The 18412-nt window shown below is 38.6% G+C and overlaps 1 protein-coding gene and 1 long non-coding RNA gene across 11 annotated transcripts in view; one reads left to right on the top strand and one right to left on the bottom strand.

The window, feature by feature from the left end:
* The window catches only part of ADAMTSL1 (ADAMTS like 1), an 881240-nt gene that overhangs the window by 740377 nt on the left and 122451 nt on the right, over window positions 1-18412 (bottom strand). The window lies entirely within an intron of this gene.
* LOC132663463 (uncharacterized) overlaps window positions 1-18412 on the top strand; it is an 80449-nt gene that overhangs the window by 22286 nt on the left and 39751 nt on the right. For 3 of the 6 annotated variants that reach the window (XR_009603057.2, XR_009603060.2, XR_009603059.3), the window contains 4 exons: window positions 7610-7700; window positions 10174-10240; window positions 16846-16913; window positions 17141-17316. This is a non-coding gene — a long non-coding RNA (uncharacterized LOC132663463). Of the gene's footprint in view, window positions 1-7609; window positions 7701-10173; window positions 10241-11570; window positions 11672-13448; window positions 13831-16845; window positions 16914-17140; window positions 17317-18412 lie in introns of those variants that run through there. The other 3 variants (XR_009603061.3, XR_009603058.2, XR_009603062.3) reach the window with 3 other exon arrangements.

The following is an 18412-nucleotide window of genomic DNA, read 5'->3' as shown; positions in this document are numbered from 1 at the left end:
CAAAATAGGTGAAATTAGTTTTAATGACCTATTTTCTTTATCTCAATATAACACCATTTCAACATGTAACACATAAAAAAAACTACAGTGAAATATATTCTTTTTTGTATTAAGTCTTTGAAGTCTCTTTGTGTTATACTCAAAGCATATCTTAATTCAGATAACACATTTCTTTTTTGTTTTTAATGTTTATTCATTTTTGAAAGACAGAGAGAGACAGAGGACAAGCAGGGGTGGGGCAGAGAGAGAGAGGGTCACAGAATCTGAAGCAGGCTCCAGGCTCTGAGCTGTCAGCCCAGAGCCTGACGGGGGGCTCAAATTCATGAACCACAAGATCATGACCCGAGCCGAAGTCAGATGCCTAACTGACTGAGCCACCCAGATGTCCCTAGATATCACATTTCAAGTGCTTACTGGCCACCTGTGGTTAATGTATCCTACTGGTAGAGCAGTTCTAAACATATAGTTAATTACCTAAATAATCCGTTCTTCCTTATATCTTCATGTCTTTGCACATGCTGTTCCATATGCATGGAATCTCCTGCAGTTTTGTTCTTTTGTTTTGAAATTCATATGGTAAACCCTATTCATCCTTTTAGATTTATGTGAAGGGCCACATCCATTGGAAACTTCCCTGACCCAACGAGGCCATGTTGGGCATACTCCGCTAGGATCCCAGAGCAAAATGCTCCTAAGGAAACATTATACTGCATTGTAATTGTTTTTTTACATCCTGAGTATGAGTTTCTTGAAGGTAAAGAATAGTCTTACTTGTTTTTATATCCTTAGAACTTAGCATAGTTATTATCACACAGAGTGTGTCTGGTGAAAACTTGTTAAATATATTAAAATTTCTAGATTGACAACTCGAACAACTTACAGAAGGATCCAGCGGGATGCACAGTTAATCATGGCTCAAGCTGAGAGCCTTCGTCCCCAGGACTGATATGTTTGTGTTTCTACTTAATAAACCTAGCTTGCAGCCCTTCCTGGTGGGCTCTACTATTTGGGGCTACTTAACACTCGTGCTGATGGGAAGAGTTGTTGTCTTAATAAAATAGCTATTCTGAGAGTCGGGTGGGCCAGTCCTTTACTGATTTGTGGAAGGTGACATTACAGCAAAATACCCCATTCCCATGCCTCAAGGCAGGACCAGATCAAACCACTTCAAATGATTATTACTAAACCTCTAGAAAAAAAACTCACACAGTCCCCCTTTCAAATTATTAAAAAATGCTGCTGTTGAAAAGCTTTTCTTACCTACCCTAAATCCTTTGTGCTGCACTGTCAGCCCACCTCCTCCTGTTTGGATCTCGGGAGAGCTACAGAAAAGCTTACCATGAGACTCTAAAAAAGAACCCTCTTATGCTTCAATAACAGCACTAAATCACCCTTAAGTCTTCTCTTCTCCAGGGTAAACAATCCAAATTTCTTTAGCCTTCCTCCATAGATCTTATTTTACAAGCTTTTAATCACTGTGGTGGCATGCCTCCAAACTAGATTCTCCAAGTTCCTACGTCCTACTGCTGTTGTAAAGCTTAGCACCATCGACAGCTCTATGTGCTGAGTATTACGCCAGCCCTCCTATGAATAATATCCCTTCGTACTGTGTAATATCCTCAGGAAGATTTGAAGTAGAAGAACAGTAATTCTCAAACTCAGGAATATTTTATGTTTAACCTAAGTTGCCCACTACTTATACTCACTAAAATATGACAAGGGGGTGATAATGATTATGGTTTCAGTGTAGTTTTATGCTTTCTATTTCGTATCTCATAGTATGGCAAAAGGCCATCGAGGGTAAATAGTAACTGTAGTAATATCAACTAATGTTTCTGAATGTTTACGGCATGTGAGGTATTGCTCTAAACATTATATACATATATTGACTTTTTAAGTACAATAAATGAAGCAGAGACTGCTATTATTGTTGTTATGTTACCAGTGAAAAACAGGCACAAAAAGATTAACTTGACCAAAGCTACATGGATAGTAAACAGTAGAGCTAAGATTACAATGCAGAGTCTGCTGTGTTCTTTTTTTTTTTTTTTTAAGTTTATTTATTTATTTGGTAGAGAGTGAGTGAGCAGGGGAGGGGGCAGAGAGAGAGAGAGAGAGAGAGAGAGAGAATCCCAAGTGGGCTCTGCACAGTCAGTGGGGCTGTGGGGCTCGATCTCATGAACTGTAACATCATGACCGGAACCAAGATGAAGAGTTGGGCGCTTATCCAACTGAGCTACCCAGGCACCCCAAGAGTCCACTGTACTGTTAACCACTTTGGTTTCCAATCTAACAGCCTGTTTACTGACCTCACTGTTAGTGTCCTTATCAGGATGTGACAGTCATAATTTGTTTTTAAATCTCCCCGGAAATTGCTGTTGAAGTTAAAGGAATAAACACCAACAAAAGATTTCAAGAAGGATAGCAGTCATTCATTACCTAAAAAATATAGAACAGTAATTCAGTAAAGAGCTAATCTTATAACAGTCATGTGCATTCTGTACATATAGGCACATATCACATAAAGGGATCATTACATGATTTTCAAGAAGGTTGGAGTGCAAATATGTAATAAAAATAAAATTATTTTAGGTATTTGAAAGCCACCTTAAAGCTAACCAGGTTTACATAACCCTACCTTTGAATCTTAAGTTTATAAACATTTATTACTATCTTTCCTTTTGTAACTCAAAACCAACTAGTTAAATGATGATGCTAGCATTCCAGGGATATGAGAAATATACACTCTGTAATTTTGTTATTGTTGCTTCAGTTTCTGTGCTGAAAGCCTTACTTTATTATATGGCAGTGTTTCCTGAGATGTGGGATGCCTCACTACTGACAGTCCCCAGGATTTTAGGTATATTCAAATTGTTTTCCAGAATATGCAAGATAATCTGAAAGGACACAGTTACACTGTATTAAATAACATCATAAGTCAACAAGTTTATTTTTCTCATCTCTTTCAATCATTCTGATTAAGTGAGGGACTATGGATCATTGTGGTAGTCCGATTCTTTAACTTCTTTGGAAGACTTGATAATCTCTCCCATTTAACAAAAAATGAAGAGACCTAAAGCACAAGAGACTGGGACAGACAACAGTGGACAGAGTTTAAGGACACCGTTTTGTTTTCTTTGCATGTATGTTTAGTTACCTTTGACTTATGGCCTGTGTCACTGACTTTACATTTATGGTAGTGATATCAAGTTTACTTTTAAATTAATTGAATTACAAAGTAAGCTGATTTAATGAAAACCTCAAGATTATAATGGTACATGAAAAAGGCACTAATTATAAAGCAGGCATACAAATGACTGAATCTTGAGCAAGGAATGATGAGGCACTATGGGTTAACCCACTGTAATTAAAGATGAAAACCTAAATCCTGAAAGACATGTGGTCTCCTCACTCCGTGATTAGAAATTACCAGCAAAGGCAATAGCTACTCTATCTCTCTGTACAGGAAATCCTCGCAGGCACATCTTAACAGAGTTGGGAATCTGTCCCTCTGGGTAAGACATGAGTCAGTACAGTGTTTAAAGCCAGCCTTCATGTTTTGGAGTTAACCGTGAAAAAGGTTTTATAGGAATTTACTTTCCCAGCTGCAGAGAAGCTCTTGGAAGTTTGAAACTGTTTTTCCCCATGGTACGGAATGCTTCAAACGTATTTACTAAAAATCCATATCTTTATCAACCCTCTCCTTGTTCCTGGATTTACTCTGAACCCACCAAGCAAAATCTACAGCTCTATGAATCAGTCTTTGAATACCAGCATAATTCTGCTGGGGATCAGCAACAATTCTATTTCTTATTTCTTTCCAACTTCATGACTCAAAGATATCTCCAGAAATTATTCGCCTACCTAATATCTACCAAGTTTTCAAAAAAAAAAAACATATAAAATCTGAATTTATCATTTACAAACCTCAAAAAATGGTATGTCTATAAACTAAAAGAAGCAAAGAAACCAATAAGATTTCACAAAAATCTAATCATTGATTATTAATTTTAAGCTATGTACAAAATCCTTTCATTGACCCACTTAACCACTCATGAAAGTTCACAGTGCTAGGTTTATACTATAAAAATGTACAAGGGTTCCTGCCCTCAAATCTTATATCTGTTTTAATAAACTGGATTCTTAAATGTGAATATAGACATTATGGATCAAGGAGGTGATAATAGAACTTTGACTTCATGTTCCTACAGACAGCCTTTTGATTTGGTTCTGATGAAATAGGACTCCTAAATTGTGAGTGGTACAAGAAATAGCCAGAAAGTTCATCTAATCCTGACTTCTCAAATTCCAAGTGTCTCTAGAATGCTACTGTAAACCTACAACTGAATAGGCTGAGAATCATCTGGGATGGTGGAGATTAACATTTTGCAGATTTTTCCCTGCATGTCCCTACAGACTACATCGATCCTTCCATTGCACACACCCCGCCCCCAACACGCATATCCTTCTTTTCACTCTTTTGAATTAAGAATCCCATCCAGCTGCACACTCCCAGAGGGAAAAGCTCGAGACAGACAGCTCAGTTCATTACTTAGATCTACAACTTGCTCATTTAGAAAGTGGGTTTCCATATGGAGTTACAGCAGGAGCATCTGTGTTTACCTATTTCTTTCTTTTAACTTTGAAAAAGGGAAGGGATTCATAAAAATACACATGATGCCATAAATGAAGGGAGAGAAAGGAGGCAATAGAGGGGTAAAATATCGAGTTCTGTGATTGCGGATTCTGAACCAGGATGGAAATTGGAGTCCTGGCTCTGGCGTGGAACACCCGCTCGTAAAGGAGGTGCAGAGCCAAATGTCTCTGCAACAGCAAGAGGCAGAAGCTGTGAGAAAAGAGGGTGTTTTGTGACAACCTAACTACTCAGTCCAAAAATGTTATACATGGGCAGACACTCAAAACATGATTCTAGTTTACTTGTTCCAATTATTTTATTAAATGAACAAAATCAAAGCATGCAATCTGCATGAATTATCCACAAAGTCTTTCCTGTGGCACAAGGACTGGGGATGACTGTTCCGTCCTGGGTGATGCACCCACCATCCCAATGTGTCCCACTCAACTTGGCTCTTTCCCTGCATTGGCTTGGCTAACAGAAAAAGAGCACTGGAATTATCCCTGTTTTGAACAGTTTGTATCCCTGTGGCCTCATCCAGGACTGAAAGGGAATACTTCGCAAACATGCTAGATAAAAGAGAACATGTATTTAAGTTATTCATTTCATAATAGAATATTTTCCTCCTGGATAATAAAGTCTGCCCTTAGTTAACTATTCCAAAATAAAAGGGTGGACACCAACTTATTCTTCAAAATATGAAGTCTTATGTAATAGCAATATAGTATATTACTTAAATTTATTTAATAAAGTGATTTTCTCTTGGCATAATGTACTATGCAAAATAGTTTCCTTTCAACATCCTAAGGAACAAAATGGCAGTAAATTTAAGGAAATTTATGGAGGAAGTAATGTTAGCAAATATCTGTTAATGGAAGGTTTCATCAAAGTGGCCACAAATCACAGGAAAAATTTGAAAAATAATTTTTAAATTGAATTTTGAAAAGCATTAGAATTGTTTTTCAGTACCATCACTAAGCCCCACAGATTGAATGGATAAAACACAATTATTTAATTAGGCATTATTCGTTTTTAGAATCTTGTTCAATTCCTTCATTCCAAATATTTATGCTGTGACTCTTCTCCTAATTCAGACTATTCAAAATGATATCTTATTCCTCATAAATTTCCAACTTTCTTCCTTAACACTAACTTATACATGGAAATATATAAGTATTTGCTGAATAAAAGGATAATTGATTATAAATCTTCCCTCATTTATTATAAATTATATTATATACTCAAGAAAATCAACAGCATTCAAATATATCCTGTGATGTTTTGCAAGCTATTTTAATGTTCAGTAACTGATAATTCAATGTTAAATTCTGATTTGCCTTTATTTGAAAAGGCTAGCCTAAAATGAACATATTCTCTAACATTCATACACAAGTCAATCATAACATTTTTCATTCAGGAAAAAAAAATTCTAAATCTGGAATGTTCCAGAAATGGAGTCATTAGAAATATTCTGAAAGTAAAGATGAAAGATTTTATGTTATCCTAAATGATCAGCTTTTTTCTAGGTCTGTCTTAGCCATGTCTCTTTTAAGGAAACTATGTGATTCACAAAATGCCCATTCTTCTTGTTTTTATTAATCTGCCACTGGGCGTGAAGGCGCCCCTAAGGCAGAGATTTGGATTGCCATGTGTCACTTGTGCATGGCCCCAACTCACTGGACTGTAACCTGTACTTCTCTGTCCTGTCTCTGGGTAAATGTGGGAGAAAATACCGTGTAGCCTTTTCCTAGTCTTCAGATTCTGTGCACAAATGATCGGGCAGTTTTCTATTGAAAACTGAAGAAGAATTATCTGTAGGTAATTCAAAGCATTTCTATTAGAGAGTCTGAAACTGCCAATGCATTTTACTCATTGCACAGACTGAACTAGACTAACCGTAAACTCATCTCCTTGAAATACAGAAAAGAATGACTTGTAAGAGAGAACTGGCAATTGGAACTTGCTTCTTTCTTTTTTTCAAATTTCGATAATTTTATTTTTTTATTTTATTTATTTAAATTCAAGTTAGTTAACATACAATGCAGTATTGGTTTCAGGAGTAGAACCCAGTGATTCTTCACTTCCATATAACAAGTGCTCATCCCAACAAATGCCTTCCTCAATGCCCATTAGCCCATCCCCCAACCCCCCACCCCCCTCCAGCAAGCCTCAGTTTGTTCTCTGTATTTAAGAGGAACTTTTTTTCAAATGATCTGACACCAACATTAGACAAGTGCATTTCAAAGAGGAGTGAATGCAGGGAGTACGGTGCACAGAGCAACAGTTCCGCCTTCTCTGGAGCTGACTAACCCCATCCTCCTTGAGGAAACAAGAGTGGTTCACGTGAAGCAATTAGAGCTCAGCTCCAGTACACATATAAAGAAACAGTATACTAATATTTTATATCTGCAGGTACTTTGTAGTATCACACATATAGTAACCTTGTTTGATCTCCATAGCAGCACTGAAAGTCAGAGAAATGGTGAGTAGCACCACTTTCCACAGGAGTGAAAACCGAGGCTACCATGATTTGTGGCACAAATAAATGTAACAAGACATCAGAAAAATGAGAATCCAATGGGAAACAAATGAAAGCTACATGAAAGTAAACATGCCGTCTTCTGCTCAGAGTAGTTGAAGACGCCATCATCAGAGATGCTGAATGGCTTGTCTAATGACACATGACTAGTTAACCACAACTATTTAGGTTGGAACAAGACTTTCTAATAAGTCATCATTCTTTCTTCTCTTACTCCCACTCCCTGCCTTAGAAGTACGGAATTTGGACTGTCTGAACCATAAACAAACAAACAAACAAACAAAAAGGCAGAAATCTACTCTTAGAACACATGATACTAAGCACCTTACTGCAAGAGTGTGAGTCACAGAATTATTACTGCCACCCCACTAACAGGCAGAATTCTGCTCTAGTTCAGTTTGAGTCAATGACACAGTTCCTTTTTAACTTCTTAGGTAAAGAAATAAAAGAGGACAAGAAAAGATGTTTTCCCATCCCTGACATTTTCTGGTCCAGCAAGGACAAGCTGAAAAGCTGATTAACAAGGTAATGTGCATATATGCTAAATGTGTCGAAGGACAGCAATGGGATTCTAAGCAAGTAAACACAGGACCTTAGAATTTCTAAAAGTTGGGGTGGGGGTGATGAGAAGAATTAGTGACTGAAATCAGTAGAGTAGACATGTCAGAGCAAAAATGAAAGACATTTTTTAAGCAGGCGGAATATAATAAGAAATAAATGATAGGCATTTCTTGTTTCTTTGCCAAATTTCTATAGGCGGCTTACTAAAGTAGTTTTGTGTTTCATCTTGCCCAACATGTCAGAAACTGAAGCTGGTAATAAGGATAATCACAGAGACTGTGACCCTCAATGGACAGAAGCCAGAGTCTTATCCATTTTTGTAATAAAGAAAGCAAAATATTGCAGGTGGCTTAGCCCATAGGGTCATTTTACAGATTATCTCAATTACATACAACAGTTACTGAACAGACTTGCAACAGACATTCACATGAACCCACAAATGGAAAGTCACTGTAACACAAATATTTGACCCAGGGTAAAAGAAAGGATTGAACATATGCTCTAAAGTGAAAGCAGGTGCAAAGTAAGGTATATGGGATGCTACCACTTGCATTTAAAACACACACACTCACACACACACACACTCACACACACACACACACACACACACAAAGCACACATGTGTATGTGTAAGCATATGTAAATCTAAACTAACTCTGGAAAGATACATAAGTCATAGTAAACAGTAATTAAATCCATGAAGCAAAACAGGGTAGCTGGGGGTCAGAGGAAAAGAGACATATCATATACTGGTTTGTGCCATGTGACTGTATTACCTATTCAATAAGTTGAATTTTTTTTTAAAGAAAGATTTGTTAAAGACTTTTGAGTTAGGAAAAAACACACATAAAGAGAACTTAAAATGTTACCAAAGTTAGATTTATAATGCAGGCTGAAAAATCAAGCCAAATTCTGTATTTTTATTTAATTCCAAACTGTAATATTGCAAAATTTAATGAGGTGAGGTAGAAACCCACTTTTATAGCTTAGAAAGTATAAAAACGGGGATACACAAATATCTCTTCATAAGATTTTACAAGGTCAAGAGCAATCATTCAAGAGTAGACCTTGTATTTGCTTTTACACAGAGTCCTTGAACCTGATGTCATATTTGTATATATCTGTGTATAAAACTATCTACTTCTTTATCAGTATCTATGAGAAAAAAATTCTATGTTCCACTCAAGTCTATTAAAGTCATACCCTAAGTTGTATTGTAATATATGCCATATACATCATAATGTTATTAGGTTTGAAGATGCTTGCTTCCATATCACCACCATGCCCCCATATGAAGAAGTGGCAGTTTTTTACACATTTCAAAATCTTTACAAAATATGTGGCACAAAATTAGTACCATAAATAACTCAACAACAGCCAAAAAAGATACTTATTTTGGCTTCATTCTATAAACATTAACTAAACATCCTCAAGACATGGGTCACTGTACAGCGTTGAGAGGTACCAAGGTGACGTGCATCCTCCTTGCACAAGGACCCAACAGTCCAGTAGGAGAATTAATGTACTCAGGGGAGACCACGTGATGAGTGTTACTTTTGACACCAAGAGTTTGTGTTTGTCATACCCTGCAAGCCAATGAAACACAGAATTCAATGGAAAACTGGGGACATCTGTGAAGAAAGGAATCAAAGGCAGGCAAGATAGTAGACAGGGACAAAGTAGCAGAGGTTAGTCTTAAGTAAACATTAAACACCATTATTCCTTAGGCTTAAATAAGAACATGATTTTAGCATTGGCTAAGTTCATCCCAAAGCTAAAATGCAGGAATCTCCATAAAATTTCCAAGTATTGCGAGCTTTCAACTTGGAAGCACACGTGGGGCTGGCAGAGTAATTTGTTAGAAATTTAAAACTGGCAGTTACATCTGCGGTTTCTTTTGCTGGAATTGTTCTTGTAAAAGATTTATGAGAGGCAAACGTTCCTCCTTGGCTTATTCATAAAATAAAATGGTGTAGCAATATAATAGATGTACAGACAAAAAATGTTTTAATAGAGTCTCTCTGTGCATTCACAACACAAGGAGAAAGAAAGTTCTCTGCTTTGGAAAGAACTGGTGAGACCCATTTCATGGGTCAAAGGTGTAGGATTTTACATAGTTTTCCTTAAGTAAGCAATGCTAGTATTTATATTGTATCAGTAAAAGTCCATTCATCTCATAATCCTCACTTAGAGTTATATTCATTGAAAAAAGAGCACGTTCACAATATTCACAATATTGAAGCATTACAGTTTGAAATACAACAAATGGCATAAATACCAATGAGGTGGAGCATTTTCTCTTCAGTGGTTAATCTTATGATAGGACAATGGCAAAAGTAAATAGGGCTGTTATATATTAAACAAGGGGTCCCAGGAAGGCAGTGCCCATGTGGTCTCTTCTTTTTGTACAAATGTTTGTTTGTTTGTTTTTTTCCAGCTTCCCAGGAGACAGATCCAACTGGCATCTAAGGATAAGAGGGCTTATCTTCTGATTTTTGGTTAAGGTGATTAAACTCAGACTACTAATTGGGTAAAAATGCAAAACTTATTCTAGATTACTATTTTAAGCATCCTCCATTCTTTCATCCATTCTTCCATTTATTCTTCCAAGAATCTATTTTTCCACCTATCCATTTTTCTACCCATCCATTATTTATTTAGAAGTATTTAGATACTTCTTTTAGATACTTCTATGCACCATATTCTGTGCTGAGTGTGGAAAACACAATGATGGACAAGGAAGCAGATTTCCTTGCCCTTATAACTTATAGCCTAGCCCAGGAGACAATGAAAAACAACCATCCAAGTGGCCATGTATTCCTAGTTGAGATAAGTGCTCTAAAAAATATACTGTAGGCAATTAAGATGGATAATGGGAGGGAGGTAAACAAGACTAGGGGTTCAAAGAAGATGGCCTGCCTGGGGGAAAAAAAAAGATATTAAAACCCAGTATTCAGGGGGCACGTGGGTAGCTCTGTTCTTAAGTTTGAGTTTTGCATCAAGCTTTGTGCTGGCCATGCAGAGCCTGCTTGGGATTTTCTCTCTCTCTCTCAAAATAAATTTAAAAAAAATAATACTCAGGAGTGAGAAAAATTTAGCAGATGTAGAGTGGCTGGGAAGCCCATCAGGGCCAGAGGAAACAGCATATGCAAAGGATCTGAGGTAGAGAAGAACTTGGTGGATTCAGCATGTAGGGCTAGAGCCCAGAGAACATGGTGGTGGTAGCAAGACATGATTACAGACTGGGTATGGATGACCCAGAATCTTCGGATCATATTTGAAAAGATCATTCTCACTGCTCTGTCCAGAAACTAGGTACTTAGTTTGCTTTTATGATTTCTTGCTTGTTTTAACACTGGAGTCACAAATATCCTTCAGCTTAGGTAAGGAAATTTATAAATCCACCTCAAGCCAACTTTCCCTGGATCTTCAAAGGCATTTAGAAACATGCTTCTAGCCATCATGCAACTATCTAAGTCTCTTTGCACTTTTTAAAAAATCTATTTGTTTCTTCATCCATGATGTTTGCGAAACCACTCTTCAGACTAGCACCACATAACAAATTTCCCAAAATTGACGTAGAGAAATAGTTAATCTCCCATTACAATATTTCTAAAAGATGTCCCATGATGGCGGTGGGGGCGGGGGGGGGGGGGGTGGACATCTGACCCAATACTGTGCATCAGTTCCACACACAGGAAAAGTAAGTGCAGAGTAATGTGGTCTCTACAGCTCTCAGAAAGACCGCATCCTAGGACCACTACCTGCCTACTGGGAGGCGAGGGGTGGGGGGCATGTCTCTCCTTTAACAGATGTAAAAGTTCTCCTCTGCAGGACAATGTGAAGCCTGGGTGGATATTTCCAGATGCCCCTTAAGCTCTTGTGAAGGATTCCTAGTTGATGAAAGGGAGAATCATGCACATCAAAAAGAAATGGTATGTTTAGGTTAGACTCCAGTCTCCCAAGAAGCATCCATCTGGAGACAAATATAAAGAGAAGAGACACTGACTAGACAAAGGGCCAGGATGACAACACGAGCAGAAGGGCTAGGAAGAAACCCAGAGGGGTTCCTCTGTGGGGTCTAGAGAACATACTAGGTGAAATGCAGCAGGACATTTCCCTGCCACAGATCCACCTGGAGGGTCTCAGAGATTAGACGTGTGTTTGCGCACTTAAGATTCCTCCACTTGGCCAGCTACCATGCTCTGAACTGTTTGCCACGTTGAGATTTGTAGTTTTCAACTATCTAAGTCTCTTTTTATTGCCTCTTCATTTGCTCCCTACCTCCCACAGAAATATACCTTGCCAGCAAATACCCCGCTGCCTGCGCATTGTTTATACTGAGGATGTGTGAGGAAGTGTCACCCTCCAAAGGTGGGATTACTCATCTGCTTTCCACAGCAGAGCTGCGGCCAGCATTAACCTCTACGCTGCTGCAGCAGGCAGCTCTGTGGAGCCAATGCCAGAGTCAAGGTCTGAAATAAGGCCCTGTCCAGGCAGTTATGCACTAACCGAACCCAAGCCTGCCTCCATATTCATAACAGCAGATATTCAGATTTCCTCTTGAAAAATTCCCCTTCCATATCAACATTTTGTATCTTTGGGGAAAAAAAACGTTTTAAAAGACAGTTTTATGATACTGGTATTTTAGGAGAAGACCAAAGGGTGGAAAAGGGTTTTGCTTTTGCTGGGAGGGAAATAATGTCACCACTCCTAAATATCCACCAGCTCCTAAGGCCCCTTTCCCCTGACAGGAGAACATGTACAGCAGGGGCCCACGATCTGCTTAGCTGATGCTGGGAAAGTGCTTTTGTCATGGTTATCCAGTCAACAGCTCAGACAGTAAAATTTTCAAGAACTGTATGTCGCAATAGTCGCAATTCAAATTAATGACTGTATTTTTTAAACTCCTTAAGAACTAAACGTGGAAGCATAGTTAAAATCTGATTACCCTCACAAGGCCTTGAAGCTCATATCTTGAGTATTAAACCCTGTCAGGATGGCAAAAGAATGCTTGGACTTGTAAAATCTGGGAAATTTAAAACCCAAGCCAGAGCTCCATCCTAATTTACCTTGTTATTGTTCTCTATCATAAATATTCTAAACTGCCGGAGGCTCGTGTGGATTCAGTGATTTTATGCACTGCGTGCTCTAAGACACAACACCCCGAAGATTAGGTGGCATGCAGATGAAGCGTGCGTCTCGAATTCCTTGTGGTTGTAACTTTGAAAGACTTTGTGGAATTTCAGAAGGAAACCCTAGAAAAGCAAAAATCACTTTGGTCTTTGTACCTACATTAAGCATTTAATGTATAGACATTCAAGTAGGTCTTAGGGGCTTATTTTATAGTTTATAGAAGGGTTTTTAGATGAGCCTTTATAGTTTCCATGAGAAAACTTTAATCCGCAAAAGCACAATGAGATTGACCCTACTTTTACGTACTTCCTTTGACTGGGGTGTAGCAGCACTCACCACATGGAGGAAAGGTAATACAAGAAGGATGGTTATAAGCAAGTGCTTTGAAAACAGAACCCATAACACCAGCCTGTGATTGGGAGGCCCAAAGGCTTGTATTTTACAACCCAGTTTGCAAGAATACCTACACAACTGTTTTTACTAAACTGACAATGCATAGGTGCTGAAAAGAACGCTGTGACTACTTTAGTATCTTGGTTGAGAGACCAAGTCCTGTCATTCTGCCCTGCTTTTTAGGAAACTTACGCAGCGGAGACCATGTGTGTGCTACAGTCTGTTCATAGGATGCGTGAAGCTGCATCTGAGCCCCAGACAGGGAGCGAAAGCCCGCCCCACTGGGGTGTGGTGCCTCACATGCCAGAAATCCACTCTCCTCTCTCCAACATTGCCAGGTGGGACCAGGAACATGCCCCAAGGTCAACATAAATGTCCTTCAAAACTTCATAAGAAGTTCCAAGTAAGGGGCGCCTGGGTGGCTTGGGCAGTTAAGCATCCAACTCTTGGTTTTGGCCCAGGTCATGATCTCATGAGTTCAGCCCCACATCGGACTCTGTGCTGGTGGTGAGGAGCCTGATTGAGATTCTCTCTACTTCTCTGTTCCTCCCCCACTTGTGCTCGCTCTCTCTCAAAATAAACTTTAAAAGATTTTTAAAAAGAAAGTCCAAGTAAACAGTTGGACCAGCTCATTTATTTTACAGAAGGATTTGGGTTTTTTTTTAATGCTTATTTAAATAAAAGGAAGCAGAGAAAAAAACTTCACATCTTACAAAGCAGACCCCCTCTACCACCCTATCTTCCCCCCTTAAACCAGGACAATGTCAATTTCTAATTTTACCCTCATCCTGACAAGTACCTGGATAAATATGGAACTGTCTGGATAATTACAGTCAGCTATAATAGAAAGGGTTTTTAAAATACATTCTTTGTGTGCATGCACCCCACCTCTTTTACTTACTAGCTGAGAGATCATGGGTAAGTCAAAATCCCTTTACCTGTAAATTGGATAGAACACTATTCCCCCAACTGCAAGGGTAGTTAGAATTCAATGAGAAAATATGTATACCTAGCCTAATAGCACCAAGAATATAAGACTCAATAAATATTAATTCCACTCCCCAATACCCATATACCATATATGTATACAATAAAACATGTTAGACTATAATCCAAAATATTAACAGAGGTTATCTCTTGGATGTAGGCTTGCAGATAATTTTATTCCTTGGGTTTTTCCATAGGTTCTCACTTTTCTACCATATATGTTTATGTACATGTATACAATGTATACATACATACATTTATAGATAAGATCTATATTGTACGATCAGAAAAATATGCCATGTGAAAGATGTGGACAGCTATTTTCCATTATAAATAAATATATGTGTCCTTTTATGTCTGGAGTTGTACAGGCTACTGAAACAATGTGAACAGAGAAAGTGCTATGACCTCATTCCACGCTTTTAATACCATCAGAACATTGACCAACATGTCATGAGTAGTGAAAGCTAAACAATAAAGAAAAAATAAAAGACACCTGCACTTTGAAAAAACCCCTGTCCAATAACTGCTGTGGCTTGCAAGACACAGACCAGAGTAACTAGAGTCTTGCCCATGTTTTATCCTTGAAACTTGCCTGAGCCTGGTGCATCGTAAGTGCTCAGTAAATACTTGTTCAAAGAACTAATAAATGAATATAGCATGGGAGTGATGGATAATCATAACGGCTTTCATGGTTTCTATAGTTTGTTGTTCCTTCCTGGTAACAAAAAGACTTAGACAAGCAATGTTCAAAGAAATATATTCAAAACGAGACAAGAATGGTTGACAAGAAGGTGGAGTAAAAGGGCGCCTGGGTGACTCAGTCAGTCAAGTGTCTAACTTCAGCTCAGATCATGATCTCATGGTCCGTGAGTTCGAGCCCCACGTTGGCGCTCTGTGCTGACAGCTCAGAGCCTGGAGCGTGCTTCCGATTCTGTGTCTCCTTCTCTCTCTCTGCCCCTGCTCAGCTCACGCTCTGTCTCTCACTGTTTCTCAAAAATAAATAAACATTAAAAAACAATTTTTTAAAAGGTGGAGTACACTCTATGATTATTACATATACAACTTTTCATGCAATCAGAAAATACCTTTTTTTTTTTTTTTAATTAAGACAGTGTCACATAGGAAACATACTGAACCAATTTGCTCATCATTTCTTTCGCTGAAAGAGCATGAAAAAATCTTAATTCCCAAGACGGCTTCTGGGAGAAAAAGTCAATATAAAGAGCAATGAAAGAGATGTCTCCTCCCTCTCCTGCCCTCTTCATCTCATTGTAAGATCTAGGACAAAATCCAGATCAGACACTGTGCTCATTAGGGTAGTACTTCCCCCAGGCACACCTGCCCCACCGGAAGGCGCTTATCCATGAAGGTGGATGAGGATAAAGTATGTTGCCCGCACACCCATGCAACAAGCCCTTGAGCTCTGAGATGCCATTTCCACACAGAAGGGGAAGAACAGAACTGCATACTTGGTGCTCCCCTAGCTTTACGGGTTTTGCTTTTGAGTCAATATTACCAAGACAAGAATCAAAGAAAGAACAAGACTCCCTAAAATTTACTTGAAAGATTGAAGAAACAGAAAAGATAAAACTTGAAGGAAGATAACCCTTTTCTCAATTAGATTCCCATGTTCAAACCTATAAGCTCCTGAACGGATGGGAGCATGATGGGGTGGTGAAGAATATTTTACTTTGGTTTGAGCTAATAGTTTTTTTAATGTACAGTGGATTTCCTGTTCTAACTTCCCAAATGTGACCCCCGACCCCTTAGTACAAAACATGACTGTATTAAGTACAACATAAAAAGACTTCTCTAAAGGTGAATAAAAATAATGACAACAATGATGATGCTAAAACAGGCTCTACTGAGCACAGCTGCTTTACGTGGTCCTCTTTAATCCAGAGGAAAATACTGCAAGGGGGTATTGCTGGCCCCACATATCAGTGAAACAACTAAGGTGCAGAGAAAGCAGATAACCTGATGGAAGTCACAGGGCTGCTGAACACAGACCCAGAACCCCAAGTCTAGGCCAGGCCTCTCTGACCCCAAATCCCCTAATACCACCAAATTTGTCTCACTCAGGTGCTTTGCACACCTCTACATGGAACACTCTCCCCCATCTCTCCATTGGGACAACTCTTACTCTTCCCTGATGTTCATCTTAAATGTCACTGCCTCAGAAAAGCTTCACCTGTTCTTTCAACCTAAAGTAAGTACCTGTTAGTATCTTGCTCAGCATCTTGTCCTTGCCCTGAAATCAGGACATTTACCTCAGGGTGAAGCATGCATTTAGTGCCTGCTTTCTGATCCAAAATGTAAGCTCCAGACAGGCAAGGGCAACATCTGCAAATATCATTATTAAATAAGTATTTGTTGACTGACCGATTCACTGGCTGAAATGACTAAGTACGACAGTGGTTTTCAAAAGATGGAGGTGAAGGCACTTGTACTCTGCCTGTTCTAAATGCACGAGCTCTACGTTCATCTGTTTATGTCTTCAACTACCTCATAAGATGCTTAGTTGAAGCGCTGTTAAAAGAAGAATTTGGAAATGACTGTACTATTCTATGATGCTTCCCTATATCAACAGATGCAGACAACCAAAGAGGTTTGAGAAAATCTGCTGATGCCCACCCAGCATCCGGTTAAGCAGACAAGGTATAGTAAACAAACCAACAGGAACAGGAAGAGAGTAGCTATCTCAGAATATAGATATAAATCAATATCTTCACAAAGTCACTCTTCCTTTCAAAAGCTTCAAAACAAGAACTTCTTCTCATCTATTTTATTTATCTCATTTGTGCCCTACTTAATAGATATTGATTTGATAGGCACGTGCCATTTAAATAGAAAATATAAAATGAATATTCTAATTGTAATTGAAGAATGCCAACTTAATCCAGAAGTTCCCTGTGTATAAAAGACCTTCCAAAAATTGTCTGTATCCCTTCCTTCTCTCTGTCTGGGGAGAACCTGATTCTGGGGCAGAAGCCATGCAGCCCAAGAAGTCACATGCCGCTGAAATGGTTCTCTGGAATCTACCACCGGCCAGATGTCTCAGGTATTCGTACCTTCCCCTACACTGATGACTCCCTCCCATGTGATCCATCAGCTTTCAACCTAGAGTAGCATAGTAAATGATAACCAGACTTTATAGTCTAATATAGATACAATAGATAACATAGATACTTTAGGGATGCAGTAAAGTGATTTCACTGACTTAAAAGCAATAAAGTTTCTGTGTGTAGAAAGTAATGCCACATCATATTGGTAGTGATCATATTACCAACACCAAGATCACAAAAGGATTTCCTTGTTTTACTAAAACAAGCTCTTTGACATGGAAATGTGGTACCTCAATTGTTTTGCCATGAACACAGCCCTCACCCTTCACTTCCCCCCTTATATGGAGTAAGTTGGGCTTCTGACCTATGTCACATGTGACAATGTCTCTTTAGATCTTCCTCTGGGCCTCAATAGGAGTGACACATCACAAAAAGTTCACACCAATAAAATTGGTAATAAAATCAAATCATTAGGTGATATCAATAAAATCAGTAATAGAAATCAGCCTAAAAATCAAAATAAATAGGTAAAATTGGCTTGAAAATTAGCACTTAGATATACAAAAACCTGGACTTTTCAGAGTATTTTTTGCAACAAACAATCTGACTTAAAACATATTTTAAGGTCCATTATTTCAGAGGCCTTATTTTGATGAAATAAGATTCTTCTAATGTGGAAGCAACAGTATCCATTTAAGATCTGTCATCCGAGGGGCGCCTGGGTGGCGCAGTCGGTTAAGCGTCCGACTTCAGCCAGGTCACGATCTCGCGGTGAGTTCGAGCCCCGCGTCAGGCTCTGGGCTGATGGCTCGGAGCCTGGAGCCTGTTTCCGATTCTGTGTCTCCCTCTCTCTCTGCCCCTCCCCCGTTCATGCTCTGTCTCTCTCTGTCCCAAAAATAAAAAAAAAAATAAATAAATAAATAAAAAAAACGTTGAAGATCTGTCATCTGAATTAACGCTAGAATTTTTAGATAATAACAATTTTTAAAGTTCTCCATAGAAGGGAATTCTTATTAGAAAGTCACTTTTGGAAGGTGGCAGATTACTGACTCCCAACCCAAGTATTCAATAATTTGCTATAGACACATTAAG

This window comes from Panthera onca, chromosome D4, assembly GCF_046562875.1.
Source record: "Panthera onca isolate mPanOnc1 chromosome D4, mPanOnc1 haplotype 2, whole genome shotgun sequence".
NCBI classification, from domain to species: Eukaryota; Metazoa; Chordata; class Mammalia; order Carnivora; family Felidae; genus Panthera; species Panthera onca.
This window is presented reverse-complemented; position numbering and strand designations above follow the sequence as displayed.